This window comes from Zalophus californianus, chromosome 9 (assembly GCF_009762305.2).
Source record: "Zalophus californianus isolate mZalCal1 chromosome 9, mZalCal1.pri.v2, whole genome shotgun sequence".
Taxonomy (NCBI): domain Eukaryota; kingdom Metazoa; phylum Chordata; class Mammalia; order Carnivora; family Otariidae; genus Zalophus; species Zalophus californianus.
In genome coordinates this window covers 117,081,320-117,108,627 of record NC_045603.1, presented here as the reverse complement: position 1 = coordinate 117,108,627, position 27,308 = coordinate 117,081,320, and the positions used below count along the sequence as shown (strand labels likewise).

Sequence of the window (27,308 nt, the reverse complement as noted above, 5' to 3'; positions counted from 1 at the left end):
TAGTTGTTGGACAATTCAAACACATTTTTCTATAGCTAGGCCCATTAGGTAAGACATCTTGGTGGAGGCATTTTTAAGTGTTTTAGGAAATTGTTGAGAACCAATCTCTGGTATGTATTTACCAGATATTGGCTGAATGACTAAGTTAATGTCTTGAATGAATGAAATGTTTATACAAACTAAACATGTCAGTTTTCCAAGAAAATGACCAATTTAAAGGACCTTTCAGTTGTCATATGGATTTGTGGAATTTGTAGGGAAACCCTAAACAGGAGGCAGCAGCTGCTGCTCTATTGATAGAATAATGCAACCGAGGCCACACTTAGAGTAATTAATCCACAGATGTAGACAAATATTGGCAATAGACCTGGTGAATCTTTATTTCATTAAGCTGTCTCAGAAGCTTCATGGAAGGCACTGGATACTGAAATAAAATAAAATTTCAAACTCTGGGCAGTAGAAAGGTGGCCATTAATTTCATGGCAGTATGAAGCCATGAGTTAAAATCATATACTTTTTTAAAATCTAAAAATATAAACTAAGTTATACAAACAGATAACCTCAGTATTTTCTGAATGATTAAATTCCTTGGGGAAAGCTGGATTGAGATTAAGATTTCTCCATATAATTCTTAATCTTCTTTGTCTGTACTTACAGATAAATGAATGAGGTATATAGAAAGAGTTAATAGGAAAAAAGCATAACTTACTAGAACTAAATGTTAGCAAAAACTTTGAGGCTGATTTTTGGATTAGTTATCGCCCACTTTGTCTCTTCAGATAATCCTTTCCTTTATTTGATTTGAAATGTTTTAGATATAGGTTGGATTTTATTTTAATTAAGGTTAATACTATACTAATTTGCAGAAGAAAAATTATTTATTTTAACTCAATAACTTTTGTATGTTCTTTCTCTTTACTGTATTTTTAATCAATGAAACCTGAATTAGCAGAGATTACTGTCATATACAGGGAATCTCAGAAATTATGCATCATGAAAGGAGTTTTAAGACTCATCCAAACAGGTGCCTGGTTGGCTCAGTTGGTTAAGTGTCCAACTCTTGATTTTGGCTCAGGTCATGATCTCAGGGTCATGGGATTGAGCCCTGCATCTGGCTCTGTGCTGAGCATGGAGCCTGCCTAAGATTCTCTCTCTCTCCCTCTCCCTTGACCCCTATCCCCACTCTCACTCTCTCTCTCAAATAAATAAATCTTAAAAAAAAAAAAAAGACTCACTGTGTGCCTGGGTGGCTCCATCGTTTAGCATCTGCCTTTGGCTCAAGTCGTGATCCCAGGGTCCTGGGATGGAGGCTGGTGTCAGGCTCCCTGCTCAGCAGGGGAGTCTGCTTCTCCTTCTGCCTCTCCTCCCCCTGCTTGCACTCTGTCTCTCAAATAAATAAATAAAATCTTAAAAAAAAAGACTTATCCAAATAGAAATAAATGCAGTGGGTCTGCACATTGTTCCTCATTGTAACTCCCAGAATTTAGCCTTGGTACTTACCTTGATGCTCAATGAGATGCCCAGTTCCTGGCCATATCCATTCCCATACCAGATCTGGAATTCATAGCTTTTGTAATGTGACAGGTCTTAGACATAGTTCACAAAACTGAAGTTGAGACAGAAGACAGCAGCGGACAATGAGTTCTTATTGCTGTTAGATCAAGTGTAATTATGTCACTGTGGCTCTCAAGCCATCTACGTTGATTTTAGTTGATTTAGCCGACTAACCTCCCTTCCAGGAACTTCTCAAACCATACAGTCTTTCACGTGTCATAAAAATTCCTTTTCTAGCTCTGTACTTACTATGTTTACTGTGTCTTGAATTTTATTTTACCCTTATTAAGTTTGCTAATTCTTCAAAGCCCAGTTCAAACCCTATTACTTCATTGATCATCAATAGAAGCAAGCTATATTTTGCTCTAAAATGGAAAGAGTTTTCTATATTATGCCACTCAGTTTTGTCTTTAAGCATGCATTCTGCTTGTAAATTACTATATGTGTTTCAGAGCTCATCTTAAATGGATCTGTTTTGTAAAGCTTTTCCGAAATTACATACCCCTCACGTGATGTTTTTGAGCAAAATGAGTCAGTTAAACATAATTGAGTGCATATGATCCTGTGTCTCCTCTGCCTGATGTTTACTCATTTTTAAAAACCAGGTTAAATATCACTTGCTCTGGGAAAACATTTTTTGATACCAAAGGGAGATCTCCTTAATATAAGTTCTCATAGCACTGAGTATTTTTCATAGCACATGAACTTTTATTTAATTGTGTCTGTAGTCCCTATTATATCATGCTCTTCTAACTGGATTACATTCCTTGTTCATTAATGTGTCCCCAGTGCCAGTCAGGGATATGTTGCTTGACACAAAATGGGTAATCAATAAATTGTTTATTTAATGGATCTTTGAACTTACGAATCCTCCATCTCTGGTAAGATTAAGTGACTTGAGGATTTCCTTTATGGGTCCTTTATGTTTAGCATAAATGTTTATATATAGAAGACAAAATAATTATTTATTCTCTTGTTTCTACATGATTATAGCAAGTGAAGTAGGAAGAAAGGAGACAGGAAATGCTAAATACTGTTGGGAGAGAACTGATGGGTAGTAGATGTTTCCAGGCTTTTGGAGGCCTAATTTTCCAATCCTGAGTCTCAACAGTTTGAACCTTGCCCCATGTACTTAGAACAGGAGTCATCCTTTCTGTCCATATGTTCATGGACATTTCGTTTTTTTAATTATCTGGGTTAAAGAAAATAAGTAACTACCCTTGCTTAGCTCATAATCAAAAGGCTCCTGTGGTGGATTACACCACTCTGCTATTATCATTACTCTTTCAACCTTCGTGTATTTGGTAGTCATAGTATCTCTTTTTATATTCTTCAGTCACTTCCTAGGACTGTGTGCCCCATTTGTCAAGCAAAACCAGAGATAACCTAGAGTAGGAGCTGATGCATCTTCTTTGTATGATCTTTTTCTGCCCACCAGCTTTTAAGATAGGAGTACAGTATACATGCAAAAAGTTAAAAACACTGTAAGTGATGCTTATGTGGATATAATTCATAGAATGCAGAAAGTGACATCCAGCAAGATCAGGGAAGGTATATAGAAATTCAGAGGAATCTGGAAGTATCTGCTGTTGTTTGCTACTTTGTATTCCGTCAGCTGCTCTGCACAGTGGGCGAGGTACGGATCTAAAAGCAGATCTGAGTTCTCATTCCACATCTCAGGCTTAGCTGCAGGCATGCTAGACAGCTTAGTTCTCAGCCATGATGTAGTAAGAGGCTTGAAGAACAGGGATGCCTTTGACCCTAACACCATTCTGGATAAATGTTGGAGAGTCATGAACAACAGTTATCATGAAGAAGGTTTGATGCTCCTGATAATGGAGATAGTCATCATCTTGGGATTCTTACCTCTTTGTACCCTAGGTGTTTTTGGTTCTTGAAGTTAGTACTGCTGCATTTAACCTTCATTCTCTTGGGTTGTTGGTTTACTTATCCAGAGATGCATGTTTATTTTGGCACCGCAAATGATTCTGGGCCTGCTGTGGTCACTTTGATTCATTAATGCTATAGTTCTCCGCAAACTTTGAAATAACATTTACCGGTCCTTGGGCATTACCTTTTAGTCATTGCTTTAGAATTTTTATTTCTAAACTAGACTTTCTCTGAACTACTAGTTCTGTAATTGCTCTTGGAGAAGGACAAGCAAATGTGTTTAAAAGCATCTTTGTTCATGAAGATATCCAAAAGGAATGCTAATTCAATGGAAAGGGAAGTAAAAGAGGAGCCCAAGAGGGTAATTGGTACAGTTGTTCACCAAATGACCTGTCTCAGGGACACACTGAAGAGGCCCATCCTAGGTCAGGTCTTCAGGGGTGGCTCCTGGCTCAGGCTAGGGCTCCTGTCAGTGAGTCCTCTGAGTGAGTCATAGGACCATGGTACCTATGGTTAGAGTGTTCAGAGAAGAGGCAGAAAGGATTGAAAAAAGAAAACAAAAGAAAACCATTTATAGTAACCTGTTGATCTATTTCTGGTATATAACTCATTCTTCAGCTGAAATTGAATTCTAGTTCCATTGTGTGTATGAATGTTTGTGTGGGTTGGGTGGGTGTAAGACTGTGATTCTCAATCTTGGTTTGTGACAACATTGATAATTTCCAAGGTTGTGGCAAAATTCTTAAAAAAAGAAAACCAAACATTTAAAAAGATTGCTTACTAAACTCCTGTCATGGAACTTTTTAAAGAGTAGACAAAAGTGCAGTTTAATTAGTTCCCACTTTGACTATCCTCTCTCCTGACATTTTGGAAACTATATTTGAAATGTGAATAACAGGTGTTACCTTTTATAATTTTTAAGAAATATTGAGCAGAGTGGGAGATGATACTGATTATGAAATCAATTATAAATCTTGAAAACATTGAAGAAGTATATCAGATATGGATGAAAGTTATGAAATGTTTACAGTAGCTATTTTGACATTACATTAGGCATTATTATTGAAAGATACACCAAAATTATTTTGGATTTTTTTAAATACAAGGTTTTTTTTCTTATTTATTTTTTGCTTTAGTCTTGCCTATTAAAAGCAGGCAGGGCTACCCTTGGTACACAGCCATGTCTCTCCTGATGACAATTCTACTCTAAAGTGATCTATTTTTTGAGAGCCAGTTCTTTAATAAAAAGGGTGGAATGAGCCCCCTTAACCTCATGGAAAGCCTTTGCCCCAGTGTCAGTCAGGGATATGTTGTGTGTGTGTGTGTGTGTGTGTGTGTGTGTGTGTGTGTATCCAGTTTCTGGGCTATGCTGTAATTAATGATGTATAAAGTGGCTTTGAATTGTTGATAGGAGAACTGAGAAAGAGGAGTTTTCCTTTTGATAGAAAATTATGAAATTTGCCTTGGGACAAAATAAGCAAACTGAATATTGCCCACTGCTTTTTGCCAATTTAGTCATTATATATAAAATTAATTGGGGAAGAACGAGGAAATCCTCTAGGAAGAGCAGCAGGAGAAAAAGCAGCTTTCTCACCCGGCCCACTTTGACCCCTAAAAGTACTGCCTGTAGGAGTACATCTGTGAGGTGGACCCGGGTCTGGTGCCAGGTCCTGTGCTGTTACCCAAGGAGATCACAGGGAAGTACAAAGCAACACTGAAGACCAGCATCCAGGACTAAGGCCTCAGGCCACACCCAGGGAAGCCATAATCTCTTTTCTGTAAGAGGGTCTCCTTTACACACCTGCGTGAAAGGACATGAGAGGGTCGGTAGAATATCTGCAGTAGAGCTGCTAGATGAATATCCTCTCTCCATCAGGTCAGTGTTTCCTGATCTCTAAATAACAACAACAAAACACCAGTCCATCAGAGGTAAAACTGTGGAAACCATAAAACTGTAGAAACCATTTACAAATGATTGTTTCAAGTCTAATTAGCATTTAGCTTGCTTTTTCCAATGGAAGGATAATGTGTGTATGGATCCAAGAGCTTTGACTATTGTATGCCATTCACTTTTGGATTATGAAAGAGAACTTCTGTGGCTAAGGACTAAGGAACATGGTATTTTTTAAGGATTTATGCTGCCACCTGTATTTTGGGCTTTGGCTCTTTGTTGTATTTATAAAACACTAAAAACCAAGGCTGCCTGTGCAAGTTAGTTATTTTATTCTGTTGAGACATCCACAAAGATGCCTTGACAAAAGTGTTTTTCTTTATGGTCAAACACAACAAATTGATTTACAAAACCATGTAAACCAATATTGACTCTAAAAATGGGTTTTTAAAAATACTATGTAATGTAGCAGATCCTGAAGAGCAAAGCTTCTCATGTCTTGACGAAAACATAACTGTTTAGATTTAAAATAGTATTGTTACTAAGGAATTTTGGTTTGCTTATTTTTTTGGATAGTTGGTAAATTTCTTTAGATATTTTGGCAGTGACTGAATCAAAGTTCTGAAAGCCTTATAAAAGAGTAAGTTCATCGGAATTCAGTAAATTATAAAATAATGAATAGTTTAGAAGTGAAAAAATAAATTCTACTTCTAATACTATTATTGCATTGATATTATTACATTACATTATATACAATAAAACAAGGAATTTCAAGAAGGGCAGTGGGAAAAGCACAACATTTTAAAGATCTAGATTCAGAATACTTTGCTGTTTTTGTTAGAAAGCAGTTGAGTATTGTTTGTCTAGAGACTAAAAATGCTTTTGAAAGTGTATTGGTATAATGTGATTACTGATTATTTCTAAAGGTGTTAGCAAACTGACTTTCTCCTCTTTTAAAAATATCTAACTACTAGATAAATTATAAACCTACTTTTTTGAGAGAGTTAGCTAATTTGGAGGCACAACTACTTTAATGCTTAGTCCTTAAAATCAACATAGAAAGTCTTAGGTGTAGTCCTGCTGAGTCTGTTACTTCCTGGAAATTCTTGCTGCAGGTTTTGTAATGACATCAAGTGTTCTATGGGTCTGGACTCCTGCTATTCCTGGATGCTATTTTCATCAGCCTCTCCAGTTGTGTGAATGATTCATATTCATTTTTTCTCCCCCTCTGTCTCTGTGTCTCTGTCTCTCTCTCTCTGCAAATAGCTCTTTTATTGGGAGCAACAGTAATTCAGTACTGCTCCCTGCAGATAATTTTAACAGTGATAGCTGAATTTTGTTTTTCTCCCAGGTTCCCTTATAGCTTTCAGTGTATCTTGATTTAGCTTTGTGCAATTAATTACCAGATACATTGTTTGGTGGCAGGGCCAAAATGACTGTCTTATTTCTTGTATGCTGTATTAATTTTGTATTGCTGCATAATAAATTACCACAAAGGTGATAGTTTATAACAATAAAAATTTATGATCTCAGTTTCTGTAGGTGGGTCCTCTGCCCAGGGTCTCAGCAGGTCTCAAGAGTATTACCTGGGGTTGTGGTCTTACCAGGAGTTTGGGGTCTTCTTCAAAGCCCATTCAAGTTATTAGCTGAACTTACTTTCTTGTGGTTGTAGGACTGAGGACCCTGTTTTCTTGCTGTCAGCCAGAGGTCACTCTCAGCTCTTAGGGGAGCTGTCCAGGTTCTAGCCATATAGTTCTTTTAGAACGTAAAGGATTAGTTCTTCCGAGCTAGGAGGAGAATCTCTTCTGTATTTGAATTCCAGTCTATTTTTTTTTTTTTAAATGTGCCATTTGGCACTTCTTTTTTTTTTTTTTTAAAGATTTTGTTTATTTGAGAGAGAGAATGAGAGAGAGAGAGTACATGAGAGGGAGGAAGGTCAGAGGGAGAAGCAGACTCCCTGCTGAGCAGGGAGTCCGATGCGGGACTCGATCCTGGGACTCCAGGATCATGACCTGAGCCGAAGGCAGTCGCTTAACCAACTGAGCCACCCAGGCGCCCCGAATTCCAGTCTATTTTGAATAACTCTTGCCTAATTAAGAATAATTAAAATAATCTCTCTTTTGACTCACTCAAGATTATATCACAAAATTCCTTTGTCTTTATCATATAACATAACTTAATCTTGGGAGTAAAATTTGACATATTTACAGACCTGTCCATACTCAAGGGGGACAAAATTATGAAAAGAATGTGTGTAAAAGGGGGTAGGATCAAAGTGCTGAGTAAAAGATGTATTAGTGAGTGCTGTGACTAGAGGCTTATGGGTCTATAACTACAATAACCCTGTGGCTGCCATCAGGATTTATTATCCATAGCCCTTGTTATACAATTAGTGAGTGCTTTGGGCTTCTTAAAAAATGTATTTTTAGCAGCAAAATAAATATTAAATAACTTCTTTAATTACTATTACAGGGGCACCTGGGTGGCAAAGTCGTTTGAGTGTCTGACTCTTGGTTTTGGCTCAGGTTGTGATCTCAGAGTTGTGGGATTGAGCCCTGAATCCGGCTCCGTGCTCAGCACAGAGTTTTCTTGTTTCCCTCTGCCTCTCCCTTTGCCCCATCTCCCCACTCTCTCTCTCTAAAATAAATAAATGTTTAAAAAGAAAATTGCTATAATGACTTGAAAATAATATGAAGATATTTAGAAAAAGATGTATGTTTATTTAGAGATAATGTTCAAGAATCTGAATGTAGTATACCTTATCATGTATTCTATATGGAGAATCTGATCTTTAAAAGTAGAGTGCTTTAGTTATCCTCCCTGGTTGTCCTATTCCATGCCCTAGTTAAACATATACATATGCTCAGCAAATCTACAGATGAAAAAAAACTAATAGCATTGGTAAATGTATTACAGTTACAGAATTGAGATCCAAAAAATATTCTAACAGAATAAAAGCAGTTGACTGAATTTAACAAGATAAAGTTTGATAGGTATAAATAGAAAGCTCTACATTGCTGTTTTTCCTAAATAAAAAACATTGTCTCAGGTACAGATTGGTGAATAGATGGCTTAGCATATGTCTTAAGTATGAAAGAAGACTTAAAAATTGTGGTTAACATTGAATTCCATGTGAGCTAATTGTAGTGTATGGTTGCCAGAAAAAGCTGATGGGGTATTTAAAAGTATGGGAGGTAATAATCCTGCCCTGTCTTTTAATCAACAGAGTTGAGTAAACTGCATCTGCTCTCTCTATTTTTTTCCTTTTCTGATGTATCCAAAATAATTTCTCAAGGTTTGAAAGCATCTTTTATACCTATTTATGAATTAACATTTTTTGTATTGTGCTTATTACATATAAATCTCTTTGCATTCATGTTATGTCATTAATTTGTATCAGTGTCTATTTTGAACGTCCTTAATTTTTAGCTGCAGTTTTTAAGTGATGTAGGTCCATTTTCATATGGGCATGTCTACTTATACAATTAGTCTTGTTTTGCAAGTTTCTTGTCCTTCAACCAAGCCTTGTCTTCTGTCCAACAGGATTAGGGAAAATGAAGAGTATGAAAAATTCTCCCGTCTGTGGCTTATTCTTGCTTTCTTATATGCCTCCTGAATTTGGGGGTTGTATAAATGCCTTTCTTCTTCAAAATGGGAGTAAAATGTGATTTTACCAGTTGATTCCAAGGCTGTATATTTAATAAAAATAATCTAGTCTCTAGCAAGCTGATTCCTTGAGATACTTTTAGCTACCAGAGAATTTCCCTTGGTACCGAGAACTAAATGAAGAGGTCTAAAACATTTAAGACAAAAAACTTGAGGCAGATTCTTAAACTAGGTGTAAGAAACTGCTCTTTCAGGGTGCTAGATCATCGTTACATAATGCATGCAGGCATGCATTTGCTCATTCATTTATTCATTTATTTCTGCATTCAAAATATACTTAATATAAAACTTAGCTGCATTATAAGCACTATAATAATTCCTATATCTTAATATTCTAGCTTAAAAAACAAGAGTGCTTCAAAATGTCTGTTGAACCAGAGACCTCTTTTAGCCTTTAAACACGGCTGCTAGACTGACTTCCTCATTTTCTCCCTCCCTTCTCTCCCTTCCTCCCTTTTTTCTTATTTTATTATGAAACCTAGTATGCATATAAATGAATGTATATAATGTATCTTAACAGAGTTAGTAATAATATCAACAACAATAATATGAAGATCCATGTAAATACCATTCAGCTTCTAAAATAAATGTTTGAAACCTCCTATGAGTTTCTCCCAAAATGCATCTTCTTGCTACTGCCTACTCTCTTTTATAAGGGAGATTTTTAAGAAAAGTTTCAAATGTTTCTTTGCTTTTTTTCATAGTTTACATTATATGTATATTTCTAAATAACATTTTTAGTTTTGATTTTTGCAATTTATACTTATATTTTTTGCAATTTATACTTATTTTGTTTAATATAAATTTTTATATTTATCCTTATGGATGTGGGTAGCTATATTCATTCATTCAATTTTGATGTTGCGTACTATGTTTCCATATAAATATACCATATTTTATTTAACAATTCTGTGGTCAGTGAACATTTATATTGTTTTCAGTCCCACCCCCCACTTTTTTTTTTCTTCTATCAAGAATAGTGCTTTAGTAAGCATTCTTAGACCTATGTCCTGGTGCATGTGTGCAAGAATTCCTCTAAGTAAGGTTACTGCTGGGTCACACACTAGATGGATTTCCTTGGATTTCCTTCTATCTGTAGTGCCAAAGTGTTTCCTGCAGTGGCTCTACCAATTTGTATTCTCACCAGCGTTGTGGGAGTTCTAGTGCTCTGCCACATCCACAGCCTTTGGTATTGACTAATTCTTTAATTTTGATTTATATGGAGGATGTGAAATGGCATCTCATTGTGGTTTCAATTTTCATTTCCCTGCCTACTAATGAGATAAACTTTTTATTCTTATGTTAATTGATCATTTTTGTTTCTACTACATGGTAAAATGACTGTTTTGTTTTCTTTTTTCTATTTGCCTTTTATGTTGCTCGTATTATTGATTTTTAGGATTTAAGTATATATAAATCCTTTGGTGGCTTAATGTGATTATCTTCTGTTTGATTGTGGGTTGTATTTTAAAAATTCTCTTGATCACAACTCCTAGGGCCTTTGAGGAACCAAAGTTAATTCTATTAGCTGTTTAAAAACTTTAGATTTTTATGATTTGTGCTTTTTGCATCTTTTAAAACAAATCCTTTCTTACCCCAAAATCATAGAAATATTTTTCTGTAATTTCTTCTATGAGTTTTAAAATTTCACCATTTCTATTTATTTGTCTACTTGGATGCGATTTTTGTTGCGGCAGAACGTAGGAATTCATTCTAATTTTTTTTTAAACATCAATCAGGGGTCAGCAAACTTTCTGTAAAGGACAAAATAGTAAATATTTCAGGCTTTTCGGGTCATATGGGCCCTGTTGTAATATTTAACTCTGCCATTGTAGCCCAAAAGCAACCAAGGACAAAACTTGAATGAATGAGCAGGAGTCTTACTTGATTTGGCCCATGGACTATAGTGTGCCAGCCTCCAATATGGGTGACTAATTGTCTCAGATACATTTTTGTTTCTTTTCCCATTGATGTCCAGCATCTGCTTTGTTGTATAACATTTCCACATATGTGTGAGTCTGTTTTGAGGCTCTGTATTTTTTTATTCTTTTAGTTGTTTGTTCCTGTTCTGCCGTCCCACTTCCTAGTTATTTATAGCTTTATTACAAGGTTTGATATCTGGCAGGGCAAAAACTCCCTCCTGACTCTTCTTTAGATGTGTCTTGTCCTCTTTTGGCTACCCCTCTTCTACATGAATCTTAAAAAATCAACTTGAGTGCTATAAAAAGTCCATTTAGAATTTGATTGAATTGTATTACATCCACTTGGGGAAAACTAAGATTAGAATATTGTATTCCTATTCCTATTTACCTCTCCTTTTATTTGGGTCATCTTTAATATCTTACACTAAAGTTTATAGTGTTCTCTTAGGTCTTGCACATCACTTTTTAGACTTATTCCTAGTTACCCAACTTTGGTGTTACTGTGGTAAATGGTATCTTTCTAAAAATTGCATTTTCTAACAATTGTTGATGTGTAGAATTTCAATCAGAATTTACATGCTGATTTACCAGCTTAACTCTTAATAATTCTAATGCTTTTCTTTGGGTTTATTGTCTTTGCACAATGACAGTTTTGTTTCTTTCCACTCCTCATATTTTTTATTTATCTTATTTCACTGACTACAGCCTCTAGTATGATCATGATTAGAAGTAATGAACCCTTGTATTTTCCTTGCTTTTTAAAGAATGATTCAACTTTTTCACTACTGTGTATGATATTTGTGGTAATTTTTTTGTTTGGAAAATATACTTTATTAGGTAAAGGAATTTGCTATATCTGATAATTAGAGTTTTAGGTTTGATTCTTTATCTTTTTTCCTCCTGACTCTCACAGAAGCTTATTTTTTCTTGTATTGGGGAGCCATATCTCTCAGAATATCATCTGTAGGTATCTTTTAAGCCTGGATCAAAGTGTGTTCTTTCAAGAGAAGAATTGCTTTTGCTAGTGTGGTCACTGTCATCTCAGGACCCCTTCAAACTAACTTTTGGCCTGTGACTTTTTAGACCACTCAGTTAATATGAATTCCTATGCAATGTAGACTTTTTTCTTTTTTCCCAAAGAATCCAGAGTTAAGGCTAAGAATGACTGGCATTATTCTTTTGGTGGGATAGTTTTTGGGTTTCTCTTCTCCCCCCATGCACATGTTCTGAGGATGTCATCCTTTAAATGCATCAGGCTTAAGGGAGCTTCTCTAGTTTGACCTTCCATTCTAAAAGGGTCTTTGGTTTTGTCTTCTGTTTTTTTATATGTAGCTGATTAAAACTCAGGATCTAGGTTAGCAAGAATTGCCATATACTTCAAAGCAACTGCCAGTTCCCAGGCTACTTATTTCGGAGGATTTGTGCTTTGTTTTTATTCTGGCCTTTGAGGAGTTCTCTTAATTTCTTGTCAGACGGGCAATGCATTAGAGAAAATTTTTAAGAACCTTTTATTTGGCATTTTTAGTTGTGCTATACTAGGAAGAGATTCTGTCAACATCAGTTCTGCTATATTACCAAAACCAGTATTTCCCCTTTGATTGATTATGGTGACAGCCTCCTGTCCTGAGCTCTAGCCTACTTGACCATGGCTAAACTTTAAATCAGTATTTCTCAAACTTTGCTGCACATTGAAACCACCCAGGAAGCTTTTAAAAATCCTGATGCTCAGGCCACACTCCAGATAAACTAGATTAGAATATCCACTCCAGATAAATTAGATTAGAATATCTGAGACATCAGTAATTTTTAAAGCTCCCTCAGGATTCCATTGTAAAGTCAAGGTTAAGAACAACTCCTTAAAATCTGGCTGCCCATTTCGATTCATGTCTATTCCTATTCACCTGCCTTTGCACTTTCCTCAGCCAGACATTTTACTTTTGAGGCCAGGTGACCACATTCACAATTCCAATGCTCTTGATCCTCTTCAAACCAATATGCTTCTGTATAACTAAATCTACTCTACCTGTGGTCAACTGGATTAAAAAATGTTCAGCTGGTTTTATTTTTCTTTACAACATTCTATTTTTTTCTTTTGTATCTTTCACAGTATGCTGATGCAATTTTGTTTTCCTCTGCTGAGAAATTTTTGATGCAAAGTCTCTCTAATTTGCTAATTAATTCTGATAGACTAGTTTCAGAGTCTCAGCAAATCAGTGTGTGATATGCTTAGATTATGAATAGTTTAGCACAGAAAATGATGTAATTTCAGTGGAATAAATTAGAGTCAATTAACATGGCAGAGTCAGTTATCTTTTTGAATAATGCAGATTTGTTCAGAAAAGCACTCTGTTTTATTTGTAAAGTGATCCATGATTTTAACCACTATGACTACCATCACCCTTTTCCCTTTGGAGGTGATAAAAGAGGAGAAAATAAATAACAAGAGCCGCTAGGCCAGATGTTGTGAAACAGAGAGGTATGGTTGTCACCAGATTTTGTTCTAGGTCAGAGTATGTTAATTAACCATAACATGTTATTAAATGCTGTGTTTTATGGCTTTAATGTAATTCTTAGAGCATCTAAAAATGTGACACAATTATAAATTTATAATTATTTCTTCAAGGGAAGTAATCATGACATTTCCTGCAAGTAAAACAAGTTGTTTCACTTTCTGGAGCTTATCTTTTAGGGCTTGGAACCAAGTAGAGTAAACAGAGATCTAGCTACAATATTAGCAAATGGTTAGTTTAGCACATTAATTTTAGTGTCTACAAGATAGAAGATATCTCCCCAAATGAACAGATGGCTTAACTACGAATGGCAGATATCTCATGATTTAATGGTGGGAGTTGTGGTCTGGAAAGCTTTAGAGAAAAATCACATTCTTTGAGCAAGTTGGTCTTTAGAAGCCTGCTATTTCTTTCCATAATAATGGACAATTATCATTATTCTCCTCAGGGGAACATTGTGTGGAATAACTAATTAATGATTGCAGTGCACTTTGGAAGACATTCTGAGTCACTTTTCAGTATTTTACGTTTGAGTTTCAGGAGAAAAGGAGTATGGATAAAAGAAACCTAGGAGAAAGCTCTTATTTCCAGATCCTGTGAAATGATTTTTCTGACATGTTAATAGACTTAGTTCCTTTTCAAAGATGCTGTTATAATTTTATTTCATGCTTAAAGATGCTTTTTACTATTTTTCGAAAGTTCTGTTGCTGTGTGATGATCCTATGTGCCTAGAAATGGCTGTAAGTTCCAGTACATGGTGTGATAAATTTTATATGTGTTATCTTTTGGCTCTCTAAAATAAAATAAATAAATAAAATCTTTAAAAAAAGAAAGGGGCACTGGGTGTCTCAGTCGGTTAAGCCTCCGACTCCTGGTTTTGGCTCAGGTCATGATCTTAGGGTTTTGAGATCGAGCCCCACCTCTGGCTCTCTGCTGAGCCCTGAGTCTGCTTGGGATTCTCTCTCTCTCTCTCCCCCTCTCTCTACCACTCCTTCTGCTCGTGTGCATGTGTGTGTGCGCGCGCGCACACACACACACACACACACACACACACAAATAAAATCTTTAAATGTTATCTGTTGGTTAATGCTATCTTTTGGTATTTGGAGACCTGAATTTTCATCTTATTGAACATATTTCTGTTATTTTCAAGAAAGCCATCCCTAATTGTCACACATCAGGTGTTTTTGACAATGGCTCTTATTTCCCAAACCAGTTATGTGGTAACTATTTTCCAAATATCCCTCCCTCCCAATGAATCATACCGTCCGGTGTTTATGCCCTTGTCTAGTCTTTTACACATTGAATCTGGGCTGGCTCTTTGTAACCAGATTGATAATGTACATATTTTAAAGCCAGGTTGTAAGAAGTCCTGCAACTTCTGCCCTGATTTCTTGGGATGCTTGCTCTGGGGAAGCCAGCTGCCATGTTAAAAGTCCAGCTAATCTTGAGACTTGCATTCTGCAAGGCTGCTCAAGCAAGGCATTTGAAGGAGTCACTTGGGAAGAAAATATGTATACATACACGTGCATATATATTTGTCCAGTTCACAGCTATTACAGCCATCCCAGCTGAAGTACCAGACATGTGAGTATGGAAGTACCTTGGGTGTCCAGACCAGTCAAGCCTTCACATGACTCCAGGCCCGCTGCCTAAAAGAACCTAAACAAGAGCTGCCCAGGGGACCCTAATCAACACACAGAACTACGAGTGGGAACAAAATATTCTTGTTTGAAGCCCCAAGGATTTGGGGTGGTTTGTTATACAACAGAGAGGACTGGAACAAGGGGCAATGAAAGAGTTTGGCATGGGTTGCTACACTGGTATCACAGTGTTTTTGTTTTTGTTTTTATTTTTTTTTTCATTTTGATTACCTGTGCCAGTAGTATCAAGCAAATTCTTCCTAAGCCAAGATAATGTTCTTGAAACTTGTCACAGTGATATCTAAAAGAGTACCTTTTTCTAGTCTCCAGTGCTATCTATGGGGTTCATGCTTGATTGAAACTAGAATTGACCCTGTGACCTATTTTTAATATTTCTAGAAGCCTAACCGAAATGGTATATTTACTCAGGATAAGGCTACATACATGTGTTAAGACAGTACATTGCTTTGCTTTTGTCTGTATTTATCAATCCTTCAGTGTAGCTCATTGAAATGAATTATACTTAAAAGCAGGGTTTTTGTTGTTTGTTCTTATAGATGGAATGTCTTAAAATATGAGATTCTTTTGAGGAGAATAACAAGTGTTTTCTTAGTATATATTAGGCTTTGTTAATGTTTCCCAGTATCTAGTTCTTCTCTTCTAAGACCACAGAAGATTGTACCTACTTACATTCAGGTTGAGCTGTGTATTGGTCTGGACAATGGAAAATGGGCTGTGAGCAGAAATTATGTGTGTTATTTCTAAGCCCAAGCATTTATTGCTGGCATAAAATATATCACACCCTCCCTTCTCCTGCTACAGTCAGCAAGAACATGTGTTCCAGGTAGTGCAATTTCAAAGTGGAGAAATGTCTCATATCCTGGATCTGTAAGTGGCCACGTAGAGCAGTCTTCAACAGACTTGAGTTGGGCATGTAATATGAATGAAAAATAAAATTTTCTTGTGTAAATCCATTTGGATTTCAGGATTAATTTTTTAAAGGTAAATTATTTTTTTAATGAGTTAGTATAAGCTAACCTATCTTAATACAATATGTTAAGGTATTTTTCTCTCTTAAAATAATGACTTACAGCAAGAAATGGGAGAGATGACATGCTTCATGGATCTCTAAGCACTTAGCTCTGATTAGTTAATTGTAGAAAGCTCATAGCAAGGCAGTGAGAGAATGAAAGACCTCTCAACTGACTACAAAGGAGAAGAGAACAGGTAGGAAAACTGGAATTCTACCGACAGGCTGATCCTAGATAGAATTTTTTGGCAGAAGAACTAGGATAGTGGGGGCTCTGAAAACAAAACTTTCCTTTTTGATTTTGTTCAGAACTGTTCCTGATCTTTTCTCCCCCCAAAATCCAGTCTCTACTTTGATGCCAGAGTGGTATTTTCAAAATGACAATCTGCTTAAAACGTTATCAGTGGCTTTATGTTATTATTTGAATAAAGATCAGTATTCTTGGGTTGATATGATTTATCACACTCTTCACTTTCTCTGTTGCAGCCATACTGGATTTTTAAGGACACGTTCTTTCTTTATCTGAAATCTTTTCTTCACTCCCCATCCTTCCAAACTCCCACTCTTTTCCTAGTTAATCCTACTCAGCCTTCAGATCTCAGCTCAGTCTTCACATTCAGGAACCTTGCTCTGACCATTAAGGACGTTTGTTAAAGGCAATCATAAACTGAAGTTTCTTTCTTTCAGGGCAGTCACCTCAGTTTTTAATTTACATTTTTAAATGTAATTATTTGACTAATAGTTGTCTTTCACTGCATGGTGGTGGGGCCTTGTTTGTGAGGAGGAAACAGCATTTTATTCCCAGTGTCCAGGAAATAGCCAATATATAGAAGGTGGAATGAATGCCTTTGTAGGCCTTTGCTATGAAGGGCCGAAAAAGTCCAAATGGATCTGAAGAGCAGGAGAGAATTGATTTGTAGTGTATTGTTGGCCATACCATAATTGGATCACTGTTTTTTTTTTTAAGATTTTATTTATTTGTTTGAGAAAGAGAGCATGAATTGAGGGGGTTGGGGGAGGGAGAGGGACAAGCAGACTCCCCGCTGAGCAGGGAGCCCAATGCGGGGCTCCATCCCAGGACACTGAGATCATGACCTGAGCTGAAGGCAGACACTTAACCAACTGAGCCACCCAGGCGCCCCTTGGATCACTGAGTTTTAATGCAGTTAAACAAATTAAGATCCACTATTACACACGAATACAGTGTGGTTTCAAGTGTCTGTGTTTTCAGCTTCCTGAGAAACTTGTTTCTTTTTCTTATTATAGAGACAAAAGTTAAGCTTAGCATATAGGTTGGCAAATAAACTCTCTAAATAATAGCTGCTTTCAATAAATATGTGTTGAATGATTGAACAATAATGTTTTATAAAATGCTGCGAGCAGTTTATAATCTCATAAATATTTTTTGATGATGAGTGTGAGAATGGTCCTGGAAAGAATCACATAGAGAATTCCTTTTTGTCCCTGAAAATGGGAGTAAAGATTTTAATCTGGCATCTCTTTCAAAGTGTTTAATTTACATTCAGTGATAGTCTTATCTTAATTGTGACACTAAGTTAAGTAATTTATTTGGATTAAACTATAATTGGCAGTACCTTTCATTTGGCCATTTAAGAAAATATACTTAAGAGAGATGGTGTTACTTCTCTTCTGTTTCATCTTTCTACCCTCTAGTCCTCTTTAAATTTCAATCAAATGTGACTTAAACCTCTTTTCTGTAGTTGATTATATGCATTATAGCATGAAAACAAAAATGATTAAAATGAAATATCAATCAGGGTTTAAAAAGCATCATATATAAAAAATACCTACAACATTTATGAAGGTTGTATGTTATCATTGTCATGGAACTATTTTGGAACAGTATGTAAGAAAGAAGTTCATAACCTTACCATAATTTCACTGTTACAAATGTGTCTTTTAATTTGACAAGCTTTTCTTCATGAAACCTACCCTTTGTTTTGGATTTGTGGTTGAACCCAGCGTTGTTCTGAATAAGAGCAATGTTCTTTTTACATATTTAATGATAGAACCCAAATTTGTGGATATAATTTTTGAAAATAGGTGAGTAGGGATTCATTCCTTTTGTGTGTGTCCTCCCCTAAATCTAACATACTTTGCACATTGGAAGTGCTAAGTAAATGTTATTTGAGTTAACTGAATTGCAGAATCACCCAAAGAGGTGGAGGTTTTATAAAAATTAGATGTTTTAAACTTATTCCACTACATGTCTTCCACTACAAGTAGAAATATTTACTAGAATAATTTAAAATTAGTACAAACTAGAATTGTGGGGAGTACTGACCAGTCCTTATGCTACCGAAGCATAAGTGTGTTTTTGTTTTTGTAAGCAGTATTTTCAAGTGGACCATATGCAAAAAGTGTCTTTTATATGTAACCTGAATATACATTTCAGTATTGCGCAACAGAACTTTCTGAATACTTTATATATGAGATCAAGTGAATACTTAATCAAGTGAGATACAAAAAATACTCTTTATCTTATGAATAGGATAAAGAGCACACTGTTCAATCTGAGAAGAATGTTTACTTGAATGTAATTCTCATAAGGGAATACTTAACCTGGGACCAAAGGTTCTTAACCCAGGACCTATCTATGAGGGTACATAGATAAGCTTTAGAATATCTGTGAACTCGTTGCAATTTTATATAACATATTGGGTATGTATGCCTTTTTAAAGGGAGAGTCTTCATGGATTAAATCAGATTCATAAATGAGATCTGTGATCCTAAGAGCTTACAAATTTATATTTGTTAAGACTCATTGAATTATATACTTAAAGTTGGTGAATTTTTTGTATGTAAATTGTACCTCAGTTAAGCGGACCCTTCCCCCAAAAGCTATGAATCAGTATTCCCAATGAAAAACATTAAAAATACACTAGTAGCAGACAGTATGACACCTGGCAGTATCTTCTAGGTGGACCCTTTTCTTTCAGTTCTTCTAGAAGGCCATCAACATAGTATCTGTTTTTGTGTTCAGACCTCTATAGTTCACATGGAAATGGAGGCAGAAACTAGAGTAGGATATAGAAGAATAGGTTAGTCATGAGGTAACTAAGTTGCCAATCTTTGCCTTGACAGTGAGGATCAAATAAGTCAATAAAATTTCATTGGTATTCAGTAAATTGTTTTCAAGTAAAGAAGAAACTTTGGAAAAATCTGTGAGCTGTGGTAGAAAATTCCTAAATAATTTAAGGTGATGCATATGTCCTTTTGTTACTTGGTTTTTGATGATCTGTAAGGTGGGAACCAAGAAACCTGGGCTTTAGCCTTTTGCCAATAACTTGCTTAAAAAATTGCTTGTGACTTTAAGCAAATTAAATTTTTTTCTTGTCTCATTTTCTTCACATATAAAATGGAAGTTATATAACCTTCTCTTTTTACCTTAACATCTCAATACTCTGACCTAGGACCTAGCACATGGTTGACATTCCATTTTTTTTAGCAAATCAGTGAATGTCTTGTAATATTTAACATTAATTAATTGAAAGATTCACTTTATTTTGAATAGAACAGATGGTTCATATAGGGAAATAGGGGAACTTGAAGTGGATTCTGGACATTTTAGATTTTAAACATATGTTCATGAAGGTGTAAAATAAAATACTTTAGGTATACTCCATTGTAGCTTCAGAAAGATTAATTTGCACATTGTTACACACTTAGAGTAAAAAGGCAGAATTGCTATTTAAAACCATATGAACGGGCGCCTGGGTGGCTCAGTTGGTTAAGCGACTGCCTTCAGCTCAGGTCATGATCCTGGAGTCCCGGGATCGGGTCCCACGTCAGGCTCCCTGCTCGGCGGGGAGTCTGCTTCTCCCTCTGACCCTCTCCCCTCTCATGCTCTCTCTCTATCTCATTCTCTCTCTCAAATAAATAAATAAAATCTTTAAAAAAAAATAAAACCATATGAACAAAGTGAAAAGACAACCTATGAAATGGGAAAAAATATTTGCAAACCATGTATCTGATAAGGAGTTAATATCCAAAATATATAAATATCTCATACAACTCAATAGCAAAAAATAATCCAAATTTGAAAATGAACAAAGGTCCTGAGTAGGCATTTTTCTAAAGAAGACATATGAATGGCCAACAGGTACATGAGAAGATGCCTAATGTTACTAATCAGGGAAATGCAGTTGAAACCACAATGAGATATCACTTCATACCTATAAGGATGGCCACCATCAAAAGACAAAAGATAACAAGTTTAGAAAGGATATGAAGAAAAAGGGTACCATTGTGCCCTGTTAGTAGGATTATAAATTGGTACAGCCACTGTGAAAAACAGTATGGAGGATCCTCAGAAAATTAAAAATATAACTACCATATGATCCAGCAATTCCACTTCTGGGAATATATCTGAGGGAAATGAAACACTGTCAAAGAGATATCTGTACCCCCAAGTTCAGAGCAAGATTATTGATAATAGCCAGGAAATGGAAACAACCTAACTCTCCATCAACAGATGAATGGATAAAGAAAATACAGTATAGATACACAGTGGAATATTATTCAGTCATAAAAAAATGGGGAAATTCTTTACAACATGGTTGGACCTACAGGACACTGTGCTAAGTGAAATAAGTTAGAGAAAGACAAATACCATGTGATTTTATTTGTATGTATAATTTAAGCAAACAAAAAAACCCCTAACTCCTAGAAAAAGAGCTCAAAAAGGAAAACGGTCAAAAGATACAAATTTCCAGTTATAAGATAAATCAGTACTAGGCATGATGACTATAAATAACATGACTGTATAATATATATAGGGAAGCTATTAAGAGAACGGATCACAAAGAGATCACAAGGAGATTTTTCATCACAAGGAGAAATTATTTTTTCTTTTTCTTTTTTTGTGTGTCTATATGAGATAATAGATGTTGGCTAACCTTATTGCAGTCATCATTTCATGATATATGTAAGTCACATCATTTTGCTGTACACCTTAAATAGGGATATATGTTAATGATATCTTAATAAAACTGGAAAAAACCCTCAAAACCATATGAGCCTTCCAAAGAAGGTGGTTTTGCCAGAAGAACTCTATCAGTTTTTTGTGTTTCTGGAGAATAAATGCTCTTCTGTTTTGCCTACATACCTTGATTTTTTTTTTTTCCTGTTTGCAGGAGAAGGCTTGCAGCTATGTTTGGAAGTAGAATTGGTACAGTTGAATTTTTCTGTAAAATAGAGAAACATTTGGAATTCCTGGAAGGCAGGCTTAAAGTACATGGGGAGGAGAGACAAGAAGGGCTAGGCAACAAGGCCAGAAGTCTGTGCAGACAAACCATTTACGTTTGGATGTACCACAGGCACTTCAGACCCAACATACCCTGAACTGATCTCAGAAATGCCACCCTGTTCCAATCTAGTCCTCTTCCATGCTTTCTATGCAAGTGAATGATTCCACCATCTCTCAGATTAGGTAGGCCGGAAAGCTACAGTTTTCCTTTATCTCTCCCTCTTCCTCATCACCTTATCCAAGTCCTGTTTATTTTATCTCATAAATATTTTTGTCTACTTTTCTTACTACCCACCCAGCCGCACCTCTGTTGAAATTACCCCAAACTTAAATTTTCTAATGGATATCTTTATATGTATTGCTGTCCCATCTGCTCTGTTCTTTTCCCTGCAGTTAAGAGAGTTAGGAGGCTGATATGCCATTCTTCTGCTTAGTTTTTGATGCCATCACTCCTTTTAGGATGAAGTTCAAAATCCTCATCATGACTTAACAAAGTTCCTGCATGCTTTGGCCCTGACCACTGCTTTATGTTAATCTCAATGCTCTTCTTGCCCCACTGACAATGACTGGGCTTTCTCTTGGCTCCTCCAGTGTTCCACACTCTTTCACACCCAGGAAACTTACATGCCCAGTTAACTCTTCTTGGATGTCTCTCTCCTGTTCTTATGTAGTTGGCTCACTTTCTCCTTCAGTTCTCTCTGTTCAAGCCAGTGTTTCCTTACAGAAGCTTCTGACTTCAGACTAGGTTTGGTTTTCCTGTTATTTGCGCTCATGGCAAATGTTTCTTCATAGTGTTATAATAATTTTAAATTTCACATTTCTATGATGATTTTGCTTGTGTCTGTTTTTTCCATTAAACTCCCAGCCGTATGTGTCTGTTCTGCCCCTAATTTTATCTTCAGTTCTTAGCACAATGCTTAGCATAATAGTCACTCAAATATTGAATGAAAGAAATATCATAGGAAGATATCTTATTTACATACTGTCCAATTTTTGGAGAGTTGTCTGTTTTAGGTGGTGTTCCTTGGAGTGGTGATGAACATACTCTGTTCCATTCATTCTCATCACACATTTGTCATATGGCAGGTGAAGTTAAGGGTTTATTATGTGGCTGTAGAAACCAAGGACTTTAGAATGCTGCCTATACAAGGTTCTATTCCAGAATATTTAAGTTAGAGTCGGGATATCACATTATCATGATACATTCCTTTTGGGCAAAAATACCCAGTAGTGCCCTCAGTTTGTTCTTTCGTGATTAACAAATGCCTCCTGGGTCACCTTAAACAAACCGGCTTGTATACTTCTTGTCATCAGAAAGCTCATAGGGTAGCTCTCTGAACCAACAGTGGTCAGTGAGGGCACCTAATGATCAGAGGGCAAAGAATTGTTTCTGAATTACAGGATAACATAACTACTTAGTTCAGTGGTATTAATGTAATTTAGTAATGTTGTCAAACAGTTAAAATCACTTAAGGTTGAGTTTTCGAAATTCTTGTTAAACTTCTGAAGTGCTATTTTTAGTAATATATTGTTTGCTTATTTGCTCTTTTGATTCTCCTGTCACATTTTCTTAGCTAGGGAAATTTTTGATTTACTGCATATTTGGATAATAGAGATGGCATAGTGTCTCACTGCTTTGGCAGATGATTTATTTTGTATTTTCTATATTTTTCATTTCCTCTCCTTTGTTTTTCTTTCCTTCTTTGCCCATTTCTCTCGAGCTGTTTTTCTCCATCCTGTCTCAAGACCCCATCTCCTATTTATATGCTTTTTGGTTAAGTCAATCCATAAATATAGACAGAAAGATGTACAAATGTCAGCTTTCTATTTTGAGCGGAAATTACCTTCCCAGAATGTTTATAAAAATGGATTACTTCTCTCAGGAGATTCATTCATCAAGACAGAAGTTGGTCCTCCTGTACAAAATGGAATGGAAATAGAAACAGTCAAAATATAGTAGGATAAACACAGCAATCAGAGATTGGATGGGGAGGGGAAGCATAATTTGGAGGAAAAGTGTTGGCTGCTTTGTGAGGCAAAGAAATAGAACAGCAAATGTTCTTTCAAATTGCAACATGAGAGGAGGATTATCCATGGATGTACTAGACTTTTAAAATTTTATCCAGAACTTATTTGAATCAAGGCTGAGCTCCTAGAATTATAGAGGAGATCCATGCATATGTCAACATCATAATTTCATGGGATTTGAGAACATAAGAGCTGGAGTACTCCTTAAGATGAGAAAGGCTACATATTACCTAGGGTCACACAACATGTCATAACTGGGAATAGAATTCAGATATCCTGATTCCCAATTCATTTTTTTAAAATGCCACTGCTTATAAGCACTGTAATTATTCTCTGGTTCCTTGGAGATGCACCTCCTATGTCACCTATGTCCTTCCCTGTGCTTTCTAGTTTGCACGTGGGATGTGATCATCAGACCATTTTAGTCATGCCTCCAACACTGGCAACCTCACTGTCAGTGGCAATGTTTCTTAAATTAAAGGAGAATGAAAGTAGACTACAGTCTAACTACAGTATTCTCACTCTTACCCAGGGAGAAGTAATTTACTTGACAAATGGGCTACTGGTGAAAATCTAAGAACATTCAAGGACTTTCTTAAGGGAATTGATATCTTAACTTTTTTTGCACATCTAACATGAAGTGAAGATTTTTGGGTTTTATTTTCCTATTATGTGTAGAAAATAACATTTCCCTTACTTTACACATAGTTTGGGGATTAAGAAAAAGATATAATTCATACCTAACTACAACTAAAGTACTTCAAATAGTCTGGGCAGACAGGTCTACTGTGGACGTTAACATATTAGGGAGAAAGCATTTATTTGCTTTCCAGTTCATTGTACCTCTTTCGTACCTTCTTTGTGCATTGAAGAAAATGGTTTTTGCTCAGTGTGATTTTTGTTTTGTTTTTTTTTTGTGGTTTAGAAAGAGTCAAGTTGGTAGTGCAGCACTTCCTTTGTGATTGTTCATTTAAACTTGAGACATTTTTCTCTCCACCTGGCCCATTTATTCTGCTATCGAAGTCAACATTTGTATTAAAGTTATTTACACAACACCTAAGATTGTTTTGATTTCATTGTTCAACTTTTTCTAAGAGTTTCTAGAAAACATATACACATACTACCGTGATGAACCAAGTCCTTTGTAACATGTGAATAATAAAATAGGCTTGCTTCTAAAATAAATTATTCACTGTGTTTCCAGATAGTAATCACATAGAGGGGGCATAAAAGAACTTTATTGAAAAGATAATTTTATGAAAAGATTAACTTCTGTGCATCCTCCAATCAGTATGCATTAGTTAGCAACATAGGTGACTGTGTCTGACTTATAAAACAACTTGCTTTAGAAGACATCCAAATGGCCAGCAGACCCATGAAAAAGTGCTCAACATTGCTCAGCATCAGGGAAATCCAAATCAAAACCTCAATGAGATATCACCTCACACCAGTCAGAACGGCTAAAATTAACAAGTCAGGAAACGACAGATGTTGGCAGGGAGGCGGAGAAAGGGGAACCCTCCTACACTGTTGGTGGCATTGCAAGCTGGTGCAGCCACTCTGGAAAACAGTATGGAGGTTCCTCAAAAAGTTGAAAATAGAGCTACCATACAATCCAGCCATTGCACTACTGGGTATTTACCCCAAAGATACAAATGTAGGGATCCGAAGGGGTATGTGCACCCCGATGTTTATAGCAGCAATGTCCACAATAGCCAAACTGTGGAAAGAGCCAAGATGTCCATCGACAGATGAATGGATAAAGAAGACGTGGTGTATATATACAATGAAATATTATGCAGCCATCAAAAGGAATGAGATCTTGCCATTTGCAGCGACGGGGATGGAACTGGAGGGTGTTATGCTGAGTGAAATAAGTCAATCAGGAAAGACATGTATCATATGACCTCACTGATATGAGGAATTCTTAATCTCAGGAAACAAACTGAGGGTTGTTGGATGGTGGGGGTGGGACGGATGGGGTGGCTGGGTGATAGACATTGGGGAGGGTATGTGCTATGGTGAGCACTGTGAATTGTGCAAGACTGTTGAATCACAGATCTGTACCTCTGAAACAAATAATACAATATATGTTAAAAAAAAAAAAAGAAAAAGATAACAGGAGGGGAAGAATGAAGGGGGGGGATCAGAGGGTGAGACGAACCATGAGAGACGATGCACTCTGAAAAACAAACAGGGTTCTAGAGAGGAGGGGGGTGGGAGGATGGGTTAGCCTGGTGATGGGTATTAAAGAGGGCACGTTCTGCGTGGAGCACTGGATGTTATACACAAACAATGAATCATGGGACACTGCATCAAAAACTAATAATGTAATATGTGGTGATTAACATAACAATTAAAAAACTTGCTTCTCAGCGTTCACTAAAGACTATCATGAGGAAATTAGTAACAGCTGAAAGCAAATTATCAAATTCCACAGGTGAATATATGTTTCTGAGGTCAGAATATGACCCACCTTCTTGATACATCTAAAAACCCATTAATGCACATATTTTAAAAATTAATTTTCTTTGATGTTAGCAAACCAGAAAAACCATTTAACTACTTAGATAGGCACTGAAGAGGTAGGAAGTATTTCAATTCTACCAGATGTTACAGAAATGAACTAAACTACCTTTATTGTGTTCGTTGATGCATTATAATCAATTCTGTAAGTCCCCAACTGCAAATATAGATTCTTCACCTTCTGTATCCTAAACCCTGACTTTTGCATGTGCTGAGAAGTAAAGCTTTATAAAATCTGAGTTATGGTGATGAAGGAAAAGGAACTTTGTTGTCTGGAAAATAATACTACAAGAATTATAGAAAGTTATCCTTGTTTCAGAAAGTGCGTAGGGCCATTTGTTTAGGAAAAATTATACTAAATTATGCTAATTTAATAACATTTTCCGTTCTAGGATCTTGCTTATAGCTTCTTAGTATTAAAGTGTTGTGTGCTGGGATTTTGTTTAACTCATCTTAAAATTTTTTCATAACGTCTAATCTTATAGGCACCATTCACAGTTTCACAACAAATTTCATTATTTGAACTTTGTTGAGCCGTCATCATTTTGAGCTTTGTGTTTCTGAAGTTAAAGTTCAGGACTGCCTTCATCAGAATTATTTGGGTGCCTGTCAGAAACAGATTTTGAGGCCCCTCCCAAACCTGACTTAATAAGTATATATATATATATATATATATATATATATATATAATAATTCCTGACTTAATAAGAATCCGAGGTGATTCTAATACACAGTAAACATTGAGAATCATTGCTTTATTAAATAGTGATCCTTTTCCTTTTATACACCTTCTCCTACTGAACTCTTGAAACATCTGTTCTCCACTTCAGCCTTTCATTACCAACTACAACGACAGCAGAAGAAATAAATGACTTTCATACCAGTAACAGTTTTTTCAACACCCTTCTTTCACACACTGCCAGGAAAAGAGAGATTGGAGAGGTTTTTAGAGGGAGAATTGAGTAGTGGATGCTTGATTCTTAAGTGCTTTTTTCTCCATCTTTCATTGCCCCAGCTCACACATGGCCTTAAAGAATGGCCATGATTAGAGGGCTAATGGTTATATAGCCTTCTGCCATTAAAAAAAGCACCATTTTAAAAACTTTTTTTTAAAAAAATTCATATAACTTGCACCTAGAAGGAAAACTAGATCATTTTGCTCAATTCTGTCATTTTATGGGTGAAGAAAAGGATGCCTAGAGAAGCTGCGTGATTTGCTCAAGATCACTTGCCTAATTGTTGGCAGAGCTAGAAGAGGGACCCAGATATCCTGACTTCCAGACTATTGATCTTTTTAGGTCATGTTATTATGAAAATGTATATTGCAATGATTTATTTGAAGAGTAGATTGTTTTGTAGCTGGGACATTTGTTGTTCTA

The 27,308-nt window shown here is 36.1% G+C and overlaps 1 protein-coding gene and 1 long non-coding RNA gene across 2 annotated transcripts in view; one reads left to right on the top strand and one right to left on the bottom strand.

Moving 5' to 3' along the window:
• GPR158 (G protein-coupled receptor 158) overlaps positions 1-27,308 on the top strand; it is a 450,005-nt gene that overhangs the window by 63,957 nt on the left and 358,740 nt on the right. The window lies entirely within an intron of this gene.
• On the bottom strand, positions 1,515-22,404 carry LOC113921466. The gene is made up of 4 exons (XR_003519698.2): positions 22,000-22,404; positions 21,235-21,313; positions 5,246-5,338; positions 1,515-1,606 (listed from the first exon to the last, which is right to left on the bottom strand). It is a non-coding gene; the product is annotated as an uncharacterized LOC113921466 (long non-coding RNA).